Here is a 17,822-nt window from a genome sequence, read left to right as displayed (position 1 = left end):
TATAGCATCCAACAGCATCCACGCCTCCAGTGCTAAAACGTTTCAGCTTCACAGGGTGAGGCCTGTCCCAGTGCTGCACCCACCAACGCAGTGACAGCTCCTTTAGCATGGTGGATGCCTGGCCATGTTTGTCAGTGCTGGGTGTGTATGTGCGTCTGTGTGTGTGTGTGTGTGTGTGTGTGTGTGTGTGTGTGTGTGTGTGTGTGATAAAGAGATAGATAGAGAGAGAGGGAGGGAGGGAGGGAGAGACAGACACACCGAGAAACCGTCAGACAGAAAGAGAGGAGCGGAGGGAGAAGGGAAAGGAGGAGACGTCTCGCCCTCGGTACAGACGGACCCTGTGCGCGTGGTAACACAGGGGCAGTGGCAGAGGAAGAGGGGGATGGAGGAGGATGGGGGAGGAAGAGGAGGAGGAGGAGGGGGAGGATGGGGCATGCATCTCCGAACATCACCTCCCCAAGAGCTGCGACAGGGGCAGGAACAACACCCCCCCTATCGAGCAGCCTGCTTCTCCAGATGCTGAATTACAATTACAACCTCTAACACACACACACACACACACACACACAACCGCACACACCCATATACTCATCATCCCATGTCTAGCTTAATAGCATACCCAATGGAGGCTAACCATTGCAAAAATGATATGAGTCGATGTGTTTTTTTTTTATGATGAGAGAAGGTGAAAGAGATAAATACACATGTACACATAGAAGAAACAAGAGACATAGAAAGGGAGCGACAGAGAGAGAGAGAGACAGAGAGCGAGAGGGAGAGAGAGGAAGGCTGCCCTTACCGTTTCACTGTATGCCTTCCATTCAGAACTGGCACTGCAGACAAACACTCATAGTGAGGCAGGGAGAGGGAGTGTGCCGTCCTTAGTCCCAATCCTCCAACATCCTCCTATTTTTCCCCCAGCCCTATCTCTCCTCCTCAGAGCACGCCGCCTCTCTCTCGTCTTCTCTCTATCCCTCTATTTCTCCCCTCTCTCCTCTTCTCTCTCGGTCTTGGTCACTTTCTCCCTCCGTTATTCTTCCTTCTTCTCTGCCTTCTGTATTTCTCTGGCTCCCTTCCTTGTATTATTGTCTGTGTGCCGTTTCCTCTGCCGCTAGCTCCAAGGCAGTTAAGAGACACTGCAGCGGTGGGGGAGGAGGGTGTGTATGTGCGTGTGTGTGTGTGCGCGCACACTCGCTTGTGTGTGTGCATGTGTGTGTGTGTGTGTCAGAGCGAGAGAGGGAGAGAGAGAGAGAGAGGGAGCGAGAGAGAGTGCAGGAGAGAAACAGGGGGAGGAGTCAGTGGGTATTTGAGAGAAGGGGAAAACAGCCAGGATTAAATCATGAGAATCAGAGAGAAACAGAGGGAGAGAGAGAGAAATAGAGAGAGAGAGAGAGAGAGAGAGAGAGAGAGAGAGAGAGAGAGGGAGGGGTAGAGACGGGGAGAGGCAGAGAGAGGCTATGTTCTTGTGGTGTGAGTGTAAAGTAATAGCTATGTAAAAAATGAGGGCCATGTCCAGAGAGGGGAGCAGAGAGCAGAGAGGCTGGTGGATGTGAATCGCCTTATCTGGCATTTCTGACCAGAGCCACTGGGCAGCTCATTTCATTGATGTCTGAGCGGGCCATGGAGAGAGAGAGAGACAGAGAGTGGGAGTGTATCTGTGTGTTTGGGAGGGGAGGGGGGGTGAAAGAGGAGAGAGGGGAGGGCAGAAATGACGGCAAGAGAGACTGTGAGGAGGAGGGGGGGGTGATGGGGCGGGGGGGGGTTGAATAATGGTGTAATGTGCTGTTTCCGTGCCAACTGTCTCTGTGACAGAAGGACGGTTTCCTTGGTGATCATTGGCTCTCCACTGATATTGATAGATGTGCCGACAAATAACCATTTCAGCCATAATAACATTTCAAACCCTGCAACCAGGGCCGGAGCCAGAGGTGTGGTTTGTTTTTGCAGGGTTTCGACTCCCTTTTGGTGCAGTTTGGCCACCACCTCACCATCTCCTCTCCACTCAGTCAGCCGGGAAACAGCAAGGCTTCTTCGGCAAATACTATTTACCGTAGCTTTTGAACGTGTGAGCCAACGGGTGACACAAGATACCCCAAACTCTTGCACACACACTACACAAAAACGCAGACATACACACACACACACATACACACACCGAGTGAGAGAGAGAGAGAGAGCGATATGGGGGCAGTACTCATGTGACACGGACTGCCCTGCTACACAAATGCAGCCGTTGTGCAGTCGTTGTGCACTCAATTCACATGCAAAAACATAACCTCTCTGTCTCCCTCTTGCATACACATACAGTACACACACACACACACACACACACACACCCACACACACATACAAACACTTTTTACATGCACTCACCTTGCACGCTCACACTCTGTTTCTTACAAACCACATGCACACAAACACACTCATTTCTCTTGTGAAATGGCCCAGTGTCAGCTTGCATGCTGAGGCCAAGGCAGAGGAACAGGCCTGATTAAACCCATTATGGCAGTCTGAGCTTCCTTCCCGCTGTAGTCTTGTCTTACTTCATTCTTATCCCAAAATTAATCAAAAAAAATGGTCTCTTTTATTGTATTCCTCCAGTTTGTTTTTTTCTCTCTGAATGCCGTGCATCTATTCAAGCTCTGCCTCTCGGTATGTTTTATCTATCTATCTAACTTCAAGTTCCTGTCTGTCTGTCTGTCTGTCTGTCTGTCTATCTCCTGTCCCTCACACTAATAAAGCTGCTCATTCCTAACATGGTCCTGTAGCTATCATATCACATGTTGTCATATGCCAGACAGTGTGAGACAATGTCCTAAATTAAAGAAGTTTAAAGCTGCAACTCGCACCGTGATAAGGATTTAAAAAAAAAAAACATGCACTAGATCTGAGCATATGAAAAGAAAAAGGGTACAAAGGTGTTTCATAGGTAAACTAATGCATGGTACTAATTACTGGTGACCATGGCAACGTAGCTTCTTGGTAAAATTCCCCTGATCCAAAGATGGTGAGTTCAGACCTTTGGGGATAAAATGATCTCTTAGTACACTGTCCCTCGAGTAGATGGAAACTGAGTAGAATCCATTTTAGAGGGTTTGTGTGTGTGCGTGTGCGTGTGCGTGTGTGTATGTATGAGTGCGTATGTGTGTTATGTATCCATAACGTTCATTGTTTAGTCTACTAACTGATGATGTTAGAATTGCAAGATCCAATTTAAAAATGTTTGTTAATTTCCATCACACTTATCACATTTTAGAAATGGCCTTTGCCTAGTGTCTTGGCCCTGAAAAGACCTCACCAGCTAATTTGCTAAATGTGAGGCAGTAAACAATCTTAAATAAGAACACTCCACATTTCATGAGCGCCATTTTCATGCACTCAAAAACAAAATGGCTGACATTTGAGCCTGCCTAAATTCCTAATACATAGCTGCCAACTCTCACGGATTGACCGTGAGATTCATTCATTTGATTGGCTCCACTCGCTCTCACGCCAATGCGTGAGAGTTGGCCGCTATGCTAACGCTAATGTTGCAAAAATTGACAGGGGGCGGAGTGTCATTGAAAAAAAGATGGCTGCTGCTCTGCTGTGCTTTCTGATCCATCAATTTATCAATGTCCTGTACAAAAAGAGAACCCCTAATGTGCCATAGGACTGTGGAGAACATTTTATGGTAATCCCACTGTGAAATAACTCCCTTCTTTCTTCAAAGGAGGTAATAACCAAGCAGGAAGCTCAGAGGCTTTGTCCTTTTGCCAGTTTTAGGAGTAGGGAAGGGATACTGCAGCAGGGGCCTGGTTGATACCCTCTCCATCCGGAAAGCTCGTGAACTGATTAAAAAAAAAACCTCTGCAGTGGATACTTTGGCAAGCAGCAGGCTCGGCCATCTGGTCGAGCAGGTTTAGATATCTGTGGTGGGTGAATTCACACGGTGTGGGGTACAAGAGAGGTCAAGGCGCCGTGTCAAAGGTCACATTTCACTTTAATCACATGAGTAATAAGTTCAGTTATTGTAAAGCTTACTTACTTAGGCCTTTAGATTCCCATAGGAACATAGGCCATTGCAAAGCTTTCATTACAGAATATACTAAGTAGATGAGTTGTGGAGGCACAGGACAGTGGAGGGCTACACATCAGTATTCGGTTATTACAGTTTTTTTCAATTGTTTACACGCAATTTTGAAAACCGGGTTCTTTTTTTCAAAATATAATCACAATTATCCAAACACCACACTCAATTTGCATAATTCCTAGATTGTTTGCAAAATTACACACTTCAGTCAAAACATACACACTTCATTCAAAACATATACACATATTTGTGAAAATGCTATTAGTTTTCATTTAACCAACACAGTCCTCAATGATCAGACACTATTGCAGCCAGTTTCACACTGCTGTGATAAATAAAAAAACACATTTGTAAAAAAAATAATGTTAGGAAATAGCATGTGCTAGATTTTTGGCCAGACATTGTATATTGTTGTTAGTTTTACAAATCACTGTGTGTAATGTTTTGCAAAAAGGGTGAAGCAGACATTGTGTGTAATGCTGTGCAAATCTGTGGAGGTGTTTTGCACCTTGGAGTAGAATTTTGCAAATTGTGTGGAAGTTTTTATTTTAGTGTGTAAACAATCGTAAAAAACTGTAAGTGATGATGCAATAATTGGCTAATAAATCTTTTTCTGGGTTCAACAACTATCAAAGCCGTTCAGTTTTCTCCATACACAGTAAGATAAACAATGTTTTTTCTGCTATTCAGAGTAGCCTTTAAGAAAATTGTCATCCTACTACACACTTGTTGCCTCAACCTAATAAAATCCTATTTTCGCGGAAGCCTGCACGTACTGTAACCCTTGATTGTATCATCTGGCTGCACAGCTCTAGTAATTGCTCTGTTAAAGTTAACCGGTTTTGTTTTACTCTCAATAAAACGGCGGTGATGGTGACAAGGTTTATAAGTTGCAAAAACTGGCTGGCTGCGCTAGTAAACGTTTTTTTGACAAAAAAGCTGTTGGGCCCGTGACGTCGAACTTAACAACCGAATGGAGCATTTGTTGTATGTGTTGGAGGAAAAAAGATGTAAAGATCAGAGGGATAGAACACAACAGCACTATGTGTCTTTTGGTCATGGTCATATTTCTGCGTAAAGTATATGGTAGAAGCAGGCTTCACTCAGTCTCTTATGTTACTTTTTTAAGAGTGCTTGGCCAAACTTAAATGTTAGGCCGCACTTTGCATATATGTGTTTTATTGCACAGACGCGTTTCGGCTTAGCGCCTTCCTCAGTGTGCTCGAGCACACTGAGGAAGGCATATTTCTGCGTAATCAGGCTTGTGTTCTATGAGAAAAAGCTGCAAACACCCTTCCTGTAGCCATGGTTTTCTTGGGTGGTAGCGGTTGGTAGGCATTGCAGTTCACTTCCGTAAGATCAGCATGTTGGCCAATCTAAAGGAAGGCCTTCCTTATCTTAACCCCTTTGTAAGAGGTTGCAGCTGTTGCTAGTACTATTATGACTATTTACATTTATTTGTTACCGTTTCATCGTGGATTGTGCTGAGGAACAAATAGTTTACAAGACACGCTGAACTTGAATCAAACATTCTTTAGAACACAGCTGAACCGTCTGCTTTCACTTTTGAATGAAGTTCCATTGCAAGAAGTGATCGGACTACTTGCGGAGTGACATGAATGATGTCAACAAGAAGCACAAAACCCATTTTCCTTGACAGCGGTCTGTTATACTTAGCAACGGTCTGTTATTCAGAAATATCAGACCTCCGAATGTTGGAAAGGTCGAATGGAGCATTCTGCAGCATTATGAAGAGCCATATAATTAGTATCTGTTACATAATGTACCTGTACCATAATGAATCTATACCTAGTATAGATAACAGGTGGTAAGCACCTATTGTTGCATCATGTTGCTTTAACATATTCTTCAGAAATGTAGACTGGTAGGTCAAGACTGAACAAGTGAATAAAGCTAGCTGCTTTTTAAAGCGATATTAAAAGTGCATGTAAAATAAAGCCATAAAAATCCAATCCATATTGTTTTAATAACATTGTTCCAACACTGAAACATATGAATATTGGAACTTGTCATTTAGCAGTTGTTAGCGTCCACAGTGTACAGCAAATGTCAAATCATATCAAACCTCAAAATATATTTCATCATGCAACCTCTCTGAATGACATTGCACTCTACAACATCAACATCAGACATGAGAGGCGAGCTTGCTAGCACAGCATGTGGGCTAAAAACCATTTTTGCTAGCAGCACAAATCTTTTTTTCAGGTGTGAGGATCAGGATTTTCACCCAGTACCACTCTGTGCCTGCTCCCTGCTGACTTAATGTGCTCTGTTTGTAAATTGGCCAATTTATAAATCTGTTTTTTAATTTTTAATTTTATTTTGTCATAACATTGGAATGGTGTAGGCTACTCCCATGAGGCCTCTCTCAAAAAGGTGATTTTAATCTCAAGGGACATAAAATGAATAAATTAATAGGTACTTGCATTCCTGTAAATTACCTGATTGAGCAACGATCTAACAACACCAAGCTCATGTCCAGGAAACATCCATGCTGATGAAAATGTCTTCCTGTACTGTGCATCATTCAAATCCATCTGCTCGGTAATGCCACATTGCCCACTGTTACGCCACCGAATCCACAGGATTGCAAAAAAGTGTGACAAGATGGGGACAGGAAGTCTCTCTCTCTCTCATTGTTTCAGAGAAGTTCGCAGTACAGATCAACTTCCAATGAAGGTCAATTTTAAAACTACTGCAGCACACAAAGGAATTCATTAGAAAGCAGAACTCACATCAATATGAAACCAACCTTGAGAAGATTTAGAGGAAAACACTTCTTTAAACTTAAACCTAAAAGTTGAATTTGCCCAGACAAATGGACACATTTATTTTATTTTACTTTCCTTTTTTTATTTTATCAGTTATGATCACAAATTATTAGTCGCAGAGAGATTGCAATGTGATTGTACTAAACCATCTTCATGAACAAAAGTATCTTTTAATTTGGTTAACAGTGTCTGTGAAGCTGTTATGTGCAGATAAATGTTGAGGTAATCTGCCTCAGATGTACTACAGGAAACTAATCTTCTGTGTCATCTCTTTCTTTTAATCCAAGCAACTGCTGTTTGTTAGTTTGTCTGTCTGCTGTGGCAGCAGTGAAAGACAGATCTCGGCAAATCAGCAAAATACCTAAACAAAAAAAGGCTTGTGTGTTTATCTGATGGACCAAATGAAGCTAATCACTCTGATCTGTGCACACATTTTTCTGTTTGTCTTTATCACTGAGTGTCACTACCCTGGAAACTCTGCTGGAGTTCTCGCAAGAGCACAATTTGAATTGTCTCTGCGAGACACTCTGGCAATGAGTAATGATGTACGTTACTTTTGCCACTTGTATCGTGGGGAGCCAATCACATCGGTGTATCTGATATAGTCAGGCCAGAGGCGAGCTAAACAGATGACACTCGTAGTGTTATCCAATTGCGTCGAAGGTTGGCGTCGAAGTCTGGAATCAGTCAGTAAACGTTGGTCGTATTGTGTTATCCAATTGCGTGCAGTTAGAATTTGTAAATGCACGCTTGGTGCCGCCCCTCGAGTTGGGCCATTACATTATTCATGGCCAGACCCTTAATCTTTCTAGATTACCAGGGTCTGGAATCTACAGAGTGTCACCATCCTGTGGGTTTTTGTCTGTCATTGCTAATACTTACTTAACCATTGAATTAGCATTAGCGTAGGAAACACTAATTTGGGCGGAAGATGTTCTGGCTTTGATTTTAGCAATAAATCAAGAACTAAAAGAAAAGCAAAGCTGAAAGCCAGCTGTTGGACTTGTCTGCCCATTGTAGCCTACCACCTATGAATGTTAGCAGCCTCTGAGTAGAGTTGATAACTCGGTGCACTATTAGATGAGATCTGGAAAATGAGAATCAAAGCACATGACTCAGAGAAAGTACATGGATTTTTTTTTTCTCTCTCTCTCTCTCCATGAGAGAGGCCAAATCAAGATTAGACCCACCTTTTGCTGATCCACTGAGCCTGTGTATTTCTCTCGCAGGGCTTGATGAGCTGAGATGAGATGAGAGGAAATGAAATGGATCTAAGTGACAACTCACTCTTCGCATTGCCCGTACAGAGGCAGCACGTGGTTTGGGAAGGTAGTCAGGAATGTTTAAGGCTTTCTCTCTCTCTCTCCCTCTCTTTCTCTCTCTCGTTCTTCATCCCCACTGCCACTTGTTCTCATTATGCTTCTCTCTTTCCCTTTTTTTCTTACAGGATGTTGCAGTCGGGATGTGTAGCTCGTACCATGGTGTTGGTGTAATTTGGACATTTTAAGGTGTCCCCATATAATGGTTCAACAAAGAGATTTTAAAAGTTAAAGTCCCTCTCTGCATTTGTACGGCTGTTGGCCTACGCACTATACGTACCGGACTACTCAGCAATGAGTGGAGAAAGAATTTCCCCTGTTTGTAAGTTGGTCTTCTACCATAACTTCCCAACTCTGCACTGTAGCCCATAAACGGCATGACGGTATGCTATTTATATTTTTTTGTAAAATAACCAAATGCATTTGTTTAACTTCATGAACCAGAATTATGCACTGGACTACTTGGAACGCAACGCATGACAGCGCACGGTGGCAGCGATTACAGAACTTGTACTTGTTGCTGGTTACCAGCAAACAATGTTAGGCTAATTCACTACCTCAAGACTTTAAGGCCAACGTGGATATAAAACACATTCAGTGTGTACTGTAGCTGTGTGTGTGTGTGTGTGTGTGTGTGTGTGTGTCTATCTATCTATCCATCTTCAGAATACCCTTTGCCTCCAATCTTTTTCTCCCTCTTTTTTTCTCCCATCAACCATCTACAATACAACTCTCTTGACCACCATACTTACTTATCCCATGCTCATTCTCTCTTCCTCCCCTTCTCTCTACCTCACACACACACACCCTCTCTCGCTCCTCTCAGCTTCCTGCCTCCCTAATCCGTAATCCTGTGAGATGCACTCAGGCGGCGCCGCAACGGCAGCTTTGATCAGCGCTCCTATCAGAGGCCCTGTCAGCACACCCGGATCCTGGGGCTGGCTCCCCCAAAACCCAGAGGGGGCGCAGTCGGAAAAAAACCCTCCTGTCACACCCCTCCACCACCCTGCCACCACACCTCAGTCTCTCTCCTCTGTCTCCTCAAGATCTATTCTGTACCGTCCAGTTTCATACAGTCACACTTCAGGAGTATAGAGATGTTACTGACTGAAATACTTAAAAGGTGTTTGTCCAAAGATGCGCTAATAATCCATTTCTGTGTTAAAGAAGTGCTGTGAGTTGTGATCTAAAGCTAGTGAGCTTGGTATGAAAAAAAGCCATAGAAAACCAGAAACAGCAATCAGAGCATTATTGCCACTGCTAGAAGTCTGCTATACATTTACACAAACAGCAATCAGAGCCTTATTGCCACTGCTAGAAGTTTGCTATACATTTACACAAACAGCAATCAGAGCCTTATTGCCACTGCTAGAAGTTTGCTACACATTTACATATTTAGCAGACGCTTTTATCCAAAGTGAATTACATATGTCACTTATATCTTCCCAGAGCAACTCAGGATTGGGTGCCTTGCTAAAGGGCACAATGGTGGAAGTCTGGAATTGAATCCACAACTTTTCAGGTTACTGCATTCTAGCCCAGCTCCTTAGCCACTACGCTACCACCACCCTTGCCAACTGGTGTCTTTTAGTAATCAAAGTCATCCAAGTTGAGCTGTGAAAGGTTTTCTTTCATTTTTGCATGTTCCAGCCCGGACCACAGAACTGCATAGTCTATGCTGGATGACCAACAAATGTGTTTATCTGTCTTTCTCATGACCATATACCATCAAAATGAATTTGATGAAAACCCCAGAATGTGGCATATGAAAATTGTTGCATAGTGCTGCGCCAATAAGAAGAATCGGTCGAGAATGATCCCTTTGTACTGAAAGAACAGTCTTTCAGTTTAACAGTTTACAGAGGAAAACGTTTAAAAAAAATCAACACGAAACAAGTTCCATGCTTTTCTTCAATTCTCTTAGACATTCATCAGGATCAAGACTGTGTAAGACAGGCAGAGAGATAGAAAGAGAGTCAGCCAGTTCGGACTCGGAAATGGCTTTCTTTGTGTTGGGAGTAAGGTGATCTGTGTGTTGATAGCGAGACGACACTCTGGCTTCCCCAACACGAGGCCCCCTGTGCCCTGCATCCATTCCATCCTCAGCAAGCCAAGTGCCGTGAAAACGTAGGTCTGCTTAGGGTTGGCGAGCCAGGCATGACAGTTATGCCAGATTTGTGTGGCAGCACATGCCCCCGAAACCTCAGACAAAATATCAGGCATTCTGGAATGTTCTTGTTTGACTTAATGGTAACATCATTAAGCAAAATATGTTATCTAAGGTATTCTGCTTTTTGTTGATTATCTTATATGTCTCATATACAAATAATGACGTCCAAGACTGAAATAAGGTGAGACACTGACACATAGGCATAGACAATAAAGTATAGATAATAAGCATATATAAAAATATGGAATTATGATTTTAAGTTATACTTTATTTTTCCTGTAGGGGAGTTTGTTCTCTGCATTTTACCCATCCGGGGGTAGTGTGCATGTATACATACACTCACATACTTGGAGCAGTAAGCCCACATACACACCCGGAGCAGTAGGCAGCCCATAATCCGGTGTTAGGTGCCTTGCTCAAGGGCACTTCATCCGTGGATATGGGAGAGCGCTGTTCAATCACTCCCCCCACCCACATTTTTCCAACCAGTCAGAGATCCAACTGGCCATCCTTTGGTCACAAGTCCAATTCCCTAAACAGTAAGCAACGGATGCCCAAACCCAAAGACAAGCAGATGGACAGACAAATAGGTAACCCGAAGACAGTGTCCTCAGTAGCAATGTAGACAGCGCTGAACACTGAACACTGGACTGACAACCACAGACACAAATTGGATACGTCTAAGAACCTCCGACTCCTCCCCAGGTCACTTCAGTTCTCCAGAGATCCGATCTTTTTTCCATAGGTGTGTGGACTTGCTCTATAGCCCTAGGCCTCGTGTCAGAGAGCCCGAGTAAGTGGCAACCCCATCCTGTACCAGGTCCCCACAGCACACCCAGAGCCAGGACAAAGTCACGCCAACCTTTTTGACCTACAGGATCAGATCAGTCACTTCAGATGAGTGGAACAGCAGTCACTATTGAAAGGCAAAACACACACATGTGACACATACAATTTAACACCTGAACATGTTAAACAGTACACAGGTAACCAGGGGTTAAAGTGGGGAGGAACGGGGAGGAACGCAGTTCTGCCACCTCAGATAAATTAATAATAAATATATTTTTTCATACCAACGATATAGCGTGATGATATTGTTAAATTAAATGGTGAGTTAATTTTTCATGTGTAAAGAGGTGACCAAGAAGCTAGCAATTACGTGTTGCTACACCACGATACTCAATATGTTGTCCAAAGATGAGTATTTTTTTTCCTGTTGCACCGACACTGGATTTTAGGGTTCCCCCACCTGCCAAATCCCACTTTAACCACTGCACGTAACACATATGCACACATAAACAGGAGAAGCCAACACTGATAGCCAATACATATAATTCCAATCTTACTGTAATTCTCTATTCTGGAGCACCATACATAATCTGCTTTTAGTATTCTTCCATTGAAAAAATCAAGTTCAGTTGGGTTAAGTTCAATATGGAGCCCCTGAAAGGTCATAGTGGCGATTTGTTTTTGACATCCCTTGCAATACATTCTCACCAGCTCTATACATGCATACATGATCACACAGGGGCAGTTGAAAAAGTCCTGTCATCACAGTTAGCATCCTGGTCTCTCAGCCCAAGCCCCCAATCTAATGTCCCCCAAACAGAGCTGCTATGATGGGTCATAGTGGCCACTTTGTTGGTTTTTATAGGGCCCTAAGCCATGGGAATGATGAAAGCATGCAGGCAGCATGTGCACAGGCGGTGGTGACGCAAATGAAAGGGGTAAGAAGGAGGACACATGGGAATCATATAAAAGGCCTGAAAACACACACACACACACACACACACACACACACACACACACACATGCACGTAAACACAGACACACACACACAGATACAAATACAATTTCATGCACATATATACACAGACAGACAAACACACACACACACACACACATGTTTGGACAGGCACACTCATACAAACACACACACAGATGTAAGCACACATGCAATACACGAAAATTGATTGCACAATCGATTGGACCAACCAACACAAGTTTTGAAAAATAAAATAGGGAATCGATTTTAACCAAATATACACAAGTAATTTTAAACAAATTAAACAACTAAAAAAGATAGATGTAACAAAATTCACACAAAAGCAGAAAAAGAAAATAAAGAATTCCGAGAGTGTAGTAGGCATTGCAAAAGCTAAAAAGAAAATTCCCACCAGTTTTACGCTGTTTCAATTGGCTGCTGTGCTGCTGGTGTTTTGCCAAAAAAAAATGGAGGACAACGCGATCAACCTGTGCGACATGAGAGAAACAAGTGATAAGCCCTAATAACTTCAGGAGTTCAACATGGAAGCACTTCAGGTTTTGGGTAGATCAAACTATGAAGAAGGACAAAGCATGCAAACTGTGCAGTCGCGACTTCCTACTTAGGCAAAATTTGTTTGACATTTATAATCGTAAACAGCCACGTTGAAGCCTGCAGTAATGTTTTTCACTGATGTTATGGCAGTCCACTCTGCTTATTGTTTTTCGAGAATGTTGCACTCCTGTTTGTCATTGTGCACGAAACTTCACGGCAATAAATCATCAGAAATATTGCTGGCTTGTACTTTACGTTTGTCCTAATGCCTGTTAGTTGTCCGTGGTTTGGCCTATATTTGGCGTTGAAAATGGAAACGTCTTTAGACATGGAAAATCGATTTTACAGTCGATTCAATGAACACTTATGTCTCCAAAATCCAACATCCACACACACACACACACACACACACACACACACACACACACACCTTAAGGTCTTAATGTCGGACCAGACACGCTTTAGCAGCTTCACATGACTCAGGGCCGGGGGAAGGGAAGGGGAGAGGAGATGAGAGAAAGGGTGGAGGGCTGCTCCTTGGTGTCTTGGTGGGACCAGATGAGGCTCTGACCCGGCCCAGGCCACACCTGTATATGTGTGTGTGTGTAGATGTGTGTGTGTGTGTGTGTGTGCAGATAATAATCTGGCCTAAAAAGGTGGCTCAGTAATGCAGCCGGGTGCTGGGAGTCAGCAGAAAACTGCACAAGCCGTTAGCCGATAGACAGGATGTGACATATCAGATAGGGTCCCAACCGTTTCTTAACTTCTCTCTTTCTGCTTTTTTACTCTCTCCTTAACAGGAACTGATGGCTATCTACCCTCTACAAGCCACCTCAACAGCTTTCACAGCAATAGGCATGTGTGTGTGTGTCTTGTCTCTTTTCCCTCTCCCTCTTTTAGTGTGTGTGTGTGTGTGTGCGCTCGCCGGTGTCTCTCACTTCCCTCTCTTTCGCTGTATGTGTTTGTATGAATGTTTGTGTGTGTGTACTTGTGTGAGGGGTGTTGTGGGGAGCATTCTGATGAAACATTTTGATCTGCTTGGGTGTGAAGTGCCTCTCACTGTTGCTGATGAGAGAATTACACTTTATGGTGAGAGGCCACAGTTATACAGAGAGAGAGAGGCAGCACAGATTTGAAGAGCAAGCAGGGATGAAAAAATGAGTACTCCCCCATGCTTGTTTTCGACCTAGATAGCATTCAACAGTGTATCTCTCTCTCTCTCTGTCTGTCTGTCTCTTTCTCTCTCTCTCCCTCTCTCTCTCTCTCTCTCTCTTTCTCTCTCTTTCTCTTGTCTTCCCTCATCTCTATTTAATATTGTTTCCAGACATCATAATGTACTTTACTCCCTATGGACATATTGTTGTACACACATTGAGTGCCAATGCATTCATAGACAGCCAAAATGGCACTGGATATTACAATGCATCATGATAATGACATACAGTATTATAGTGAGCAGAGTGAAGACATAGTGCTCTTTAATGGATTCAGAATTAATGTTCATGTGTGGGCAATGTTGTGCAGAATAATCAGCATCATCAGGATTCACTGTCACTGCTGTGCATCCTTGCCAGGATATGTCACACTGTAGTTTGTCTTGACAATACTGCCATCTAATGGGAAAGTTAAGAACTTTCCCAGGTCATTCCCACACTCTGGGTTAGATGTACCAACGCTTTTGCACCCACTTGAGGCGTATTTTCTTTGCAACATGCGCATAAAAAATGTATGTAACAGGCAGCATTTAGGTAAAACTGCAGACTGCCTGTCGCAGGAGCTGAGAATGGCAATTTGCGCTTGTATGTGTCATAGGAGGGATAGGGGAAAGCATGAGTTTTGAGTAAAAAGATGGGAGGAGAAGCATAAAATGTGCCTAATTCGCCTTATTGACCTGGCGGCCAGAACGAGGCTAAAGGGTACAGTATGCCAAACAAAAGCTCACCAAAAAAGAAGAAGGGTTCACTGGCCTGTTCTTCTTCTACAGTGCATTACCACCACCATCCGCCTTGTAAACAGGTGTTAATCCAAATTGCGGCTAAATGCGTCAACAAGACAAACTTTCAAAGACAACAGAATCGCTATTCAGAGCACTTTAGTTTTACTTCTTTGTACTATAATGTCAAAAGCAACCTTAACTTTTGCTGGCCTTTCTAATGTCTTAATTTCTTCTAACATCATCAATTTAAACTTTCCTACTTGCTAGATTTGACTAATCTGCACAAGTAGTATGAGTAGAACATTATCTCCCTGCTTGTTGACATCTCATCATGTATTGTATTATTTCATGATTGCTAAATGTTTGATTCCTTTTAATATTTTCATCAGTTAACTTCATTCTTGTGATTAAAGCATACCTTTCAATTCACGGTAGGGGCCGGAGAAAGGCGCTGATTACCCGATGAACCAGAGGTATGATAAATAGCATGTAAAATGAAGAAGCACAGCGTGTGTGCTTTCTACGGTTTGACTATGGCACTGATAAGTCTGCATTCGCAAATGTACATAAATCTGGCCCTCAGAGTGAAGGGCCTCAAATATACATGGCAGAAGGACATCTCTAGTGATTTTTTTTAACAACTCACGTGGGAACAGCACAAGATTTAGGATTTAGAAAAGTTGCTCAGTAGATTCAATGCTTCTTCTTCTGTTCTATTATTTTCTTTTCCTTCAGCCCTGGCTCCATTGTTCCTCTGTCATAGCAGCCATTTTGTCTGTAGCCTATTAAGGTGTGTGCCCCTCTTAGCCCACAGTCCATGGAGGGTTGAGGCAAGCATGAGATTAACCTCCACTAATAAGTCCTCTGCTAGACGAGACCAAGAGAGAAGCACTATTCACTTCTCTATTAACCTGCTGCCTTTTAGCACTTCACCCCCTGCCAACACCCCCCGCCCCTCCCTCACACACACACAAACAGACATCCGACATACAAAGAGAAAAGAGGGACCCAGCTGTCTAATCCGGCCCGAGGGAATAAAGCTAACAGGCTCACCAGGGACTCCACACCCCTTACCATTAATCTATCAAAGATTCACTTTCAAAACACAAACCACACATCACATCTCTTAACACAGGCTACAGCTGATTCTTGATAAAGGCACATGCCACAGAGATGAATATCTTTATTGCATTTTCAGGTGCATTTGACTTTGGGGGGGGGGTAGTTGCTCACATACTGTTAGGCTGATGTTGCAATATTCCTTTATGTTGTTTGGGTACATTCTCATTGATATTGGGCCTGTCGCCTAGCCTAGAAATCTAGACGCGCCCCTAGCGGCAGCGAATTACATTTGCTGCCAGGGCTAGTCTAGCAACTCTCCGTTGGCTTGTGAGCTCCAGAAATCGAAACTTAATCAGGCCAATGAAATCGTGTATAGAGTCGTTAGGTGGGCTTAACGTAATGATTGATGGCAGAGTTGCAACGGTTTGGCTTGAATTCCCTGCTACTTGAAAACAAATAAGATGGATGTTGCTGCTGGCGAACAGTGTGACACGAGTTAAGCTTTTATTAAGTTGGCAAACGTTTGAACTAGCCAACTAGCTCCGCTGGTGGGAAACGCATGGGACTCATAGCGCTGCCGCTGTCCTATTGCGTGCAGAGGGAATTTGAAAGACAACTGATTATCCCGCCCCTCGGACTGAGCACTGCGAACGGTGAGTGTCCAGACCCTACATTTTAATGTGGGTCTGGCTCGTCAGGCTACCTGTCGCCAGTGTGTAAACCAAATTCCACTGAAATGCCAAAGCTACCTACTTGCCGGCTGTCTGCTGTCAACAAACAAATTAATAAAAAATGCAGTGTTTTTTCAAAACTTCTTTGTGAAGTTTGCTGAGGTTAAAGCGATGGTTCAGAGTAATTTCACTCTAGGGTCCTTTGCACCATGACCCAGATAGATTCTGATAGCGTTGTCAGCAATCAGCACAGACAGAATGTGAAAATGTCTCTTGTAGCCGATACGATAGAATGACTTAGATTAAGTGTTAGTTAGTATAATTTGTATTTTTGTAATTTGTATTTTAGTATATTTTTATATATTGTATTAAGTGTTAGTTAGTATAATTTGTATTTTAGTATATTTAGCATATTATTTATCTTCTACTGTCCTTATTGCTTAGTTGTGTTTTTATATTATATACTTTAATTACTCTTTCTGATGTTAAATAATGTGTTTGTGTTGTATGTATGCTGCTGAGACCTTGAATCAATAAAGTATCTATCTATCTATCTATCTATCTACCACTTGTGACCATGCAGTACAACACAAAAACGAATCATTTAAGGTGAGGTTCGGAATAAAAAGGTCTATTTAGGAAAATGTTTCCCCATTAAAAATCCATTGATGGAGCGAAGACACATGAAGTGTACTTCTTAAATCAGTTTCTTTGTGGATTTCTTGTGGCTTTAAGGTCTCTGGCAAAGCACCCTTGAAGCACCTTTGGGAGCACTAAAGCAAATAATTCAAGGATGCTATGATGAGATGAGAACAATCCAGAGAGTCCTTTGCTCAGCCATTTCATTCAAAGATGTGCATAGACTGAGGCTTTTAGAACGGCACAGAATTAGGATGAGAGCAGCATTAGGTAGGGATATTAGTCTCTAATTAAGAGAGTTATCCTGAATACTGCCCTTGTAAAGTATAACTCAATCTTAATCCTTTTTTGTAGTCATATTGCATTGTTATTACTATGCAAAATGTAGTTAGTAATACCAGTAATGGCTAATACAAATTGGAAGGTATCCATGCACAGTAGATCACAAAGTCATCAAATGACCTATTGCGGTAACTCATTCAATGACCCAACTACTCTAGAGAGGTACATCACAATGGAAAATTACATTACACTGACATTACGCTCAGCATTTGAGGACAGGCACATCTGTCATGCAGGCTGCACACAGATACCTTACATGAATTTACAGGAAATCCTTCAGGGATCTCCGGGAGCTTTTCATGTTCAGATGCCTGGTAGGGAGGTCTGCTAGTCCTCGCCTTTTTCCCTCGCGTCCATCAAATTGAACAAAGCAAGGCAAAAAACGGGTCAGTCTTGCTTTAATCATTGTAGAAATATCACTTAAGTAAAATCAATTCTGCCCTGTAATGACATGAAATAGGGAATGCTTTGACCTTGTCATGACTTATTCCTTGTTTGC

General features: G+C 42.8%; 1 protein-coding gene across 1 annotated transcript in view; it reads right to left on the bottom strand.

Annotated features, from left to right (window-relative positions):
- gnaz (guanine nucleotide binding protein (G protein), alpha z polypeptide) overlaps positions 1–1,216 on the bottom strand; it is a 50,428-nt gene extending 49,212 nt beyond the window's left edge. Inside the window, exon 1 of the mRNA XM_076284091.1 lies at positions 800–1,216. The gene's annotated coding sequence lies outside the window, so the exon portion shown is untranslated. The remainder of the gene's footprint in view (positions 1–799) is intronic.
- Positions 1,217–17,822: the final 16,606 nt, after the last annotated feature.

Source organism: Alosa pseudoharengus, unplaced genomic scaffold, assembly GCF_046254945.1.
Source record: "Alosa pseudoharengus isolate Yale_2024_CS ecotype anadromous, Long Island Sound unplaced genomic scaffold, YU_APseudo_1.1 YU_APseudo_1.1_scf_14, whole genome shotgun sequence".
Classification (NCBI taxonomy): domain Eukaryota; kingdom Metazoa; phylum Chordata; class Actinopteri; order Clupeiformes; family Clupeidae; genus Alosa; species Alosa pseudoharengus.
The sequence above is the reverse complement of the archived record's forward strand: the minus strand, read 5'-3'. Positions and strand labels throughout refer to the sequence as shown.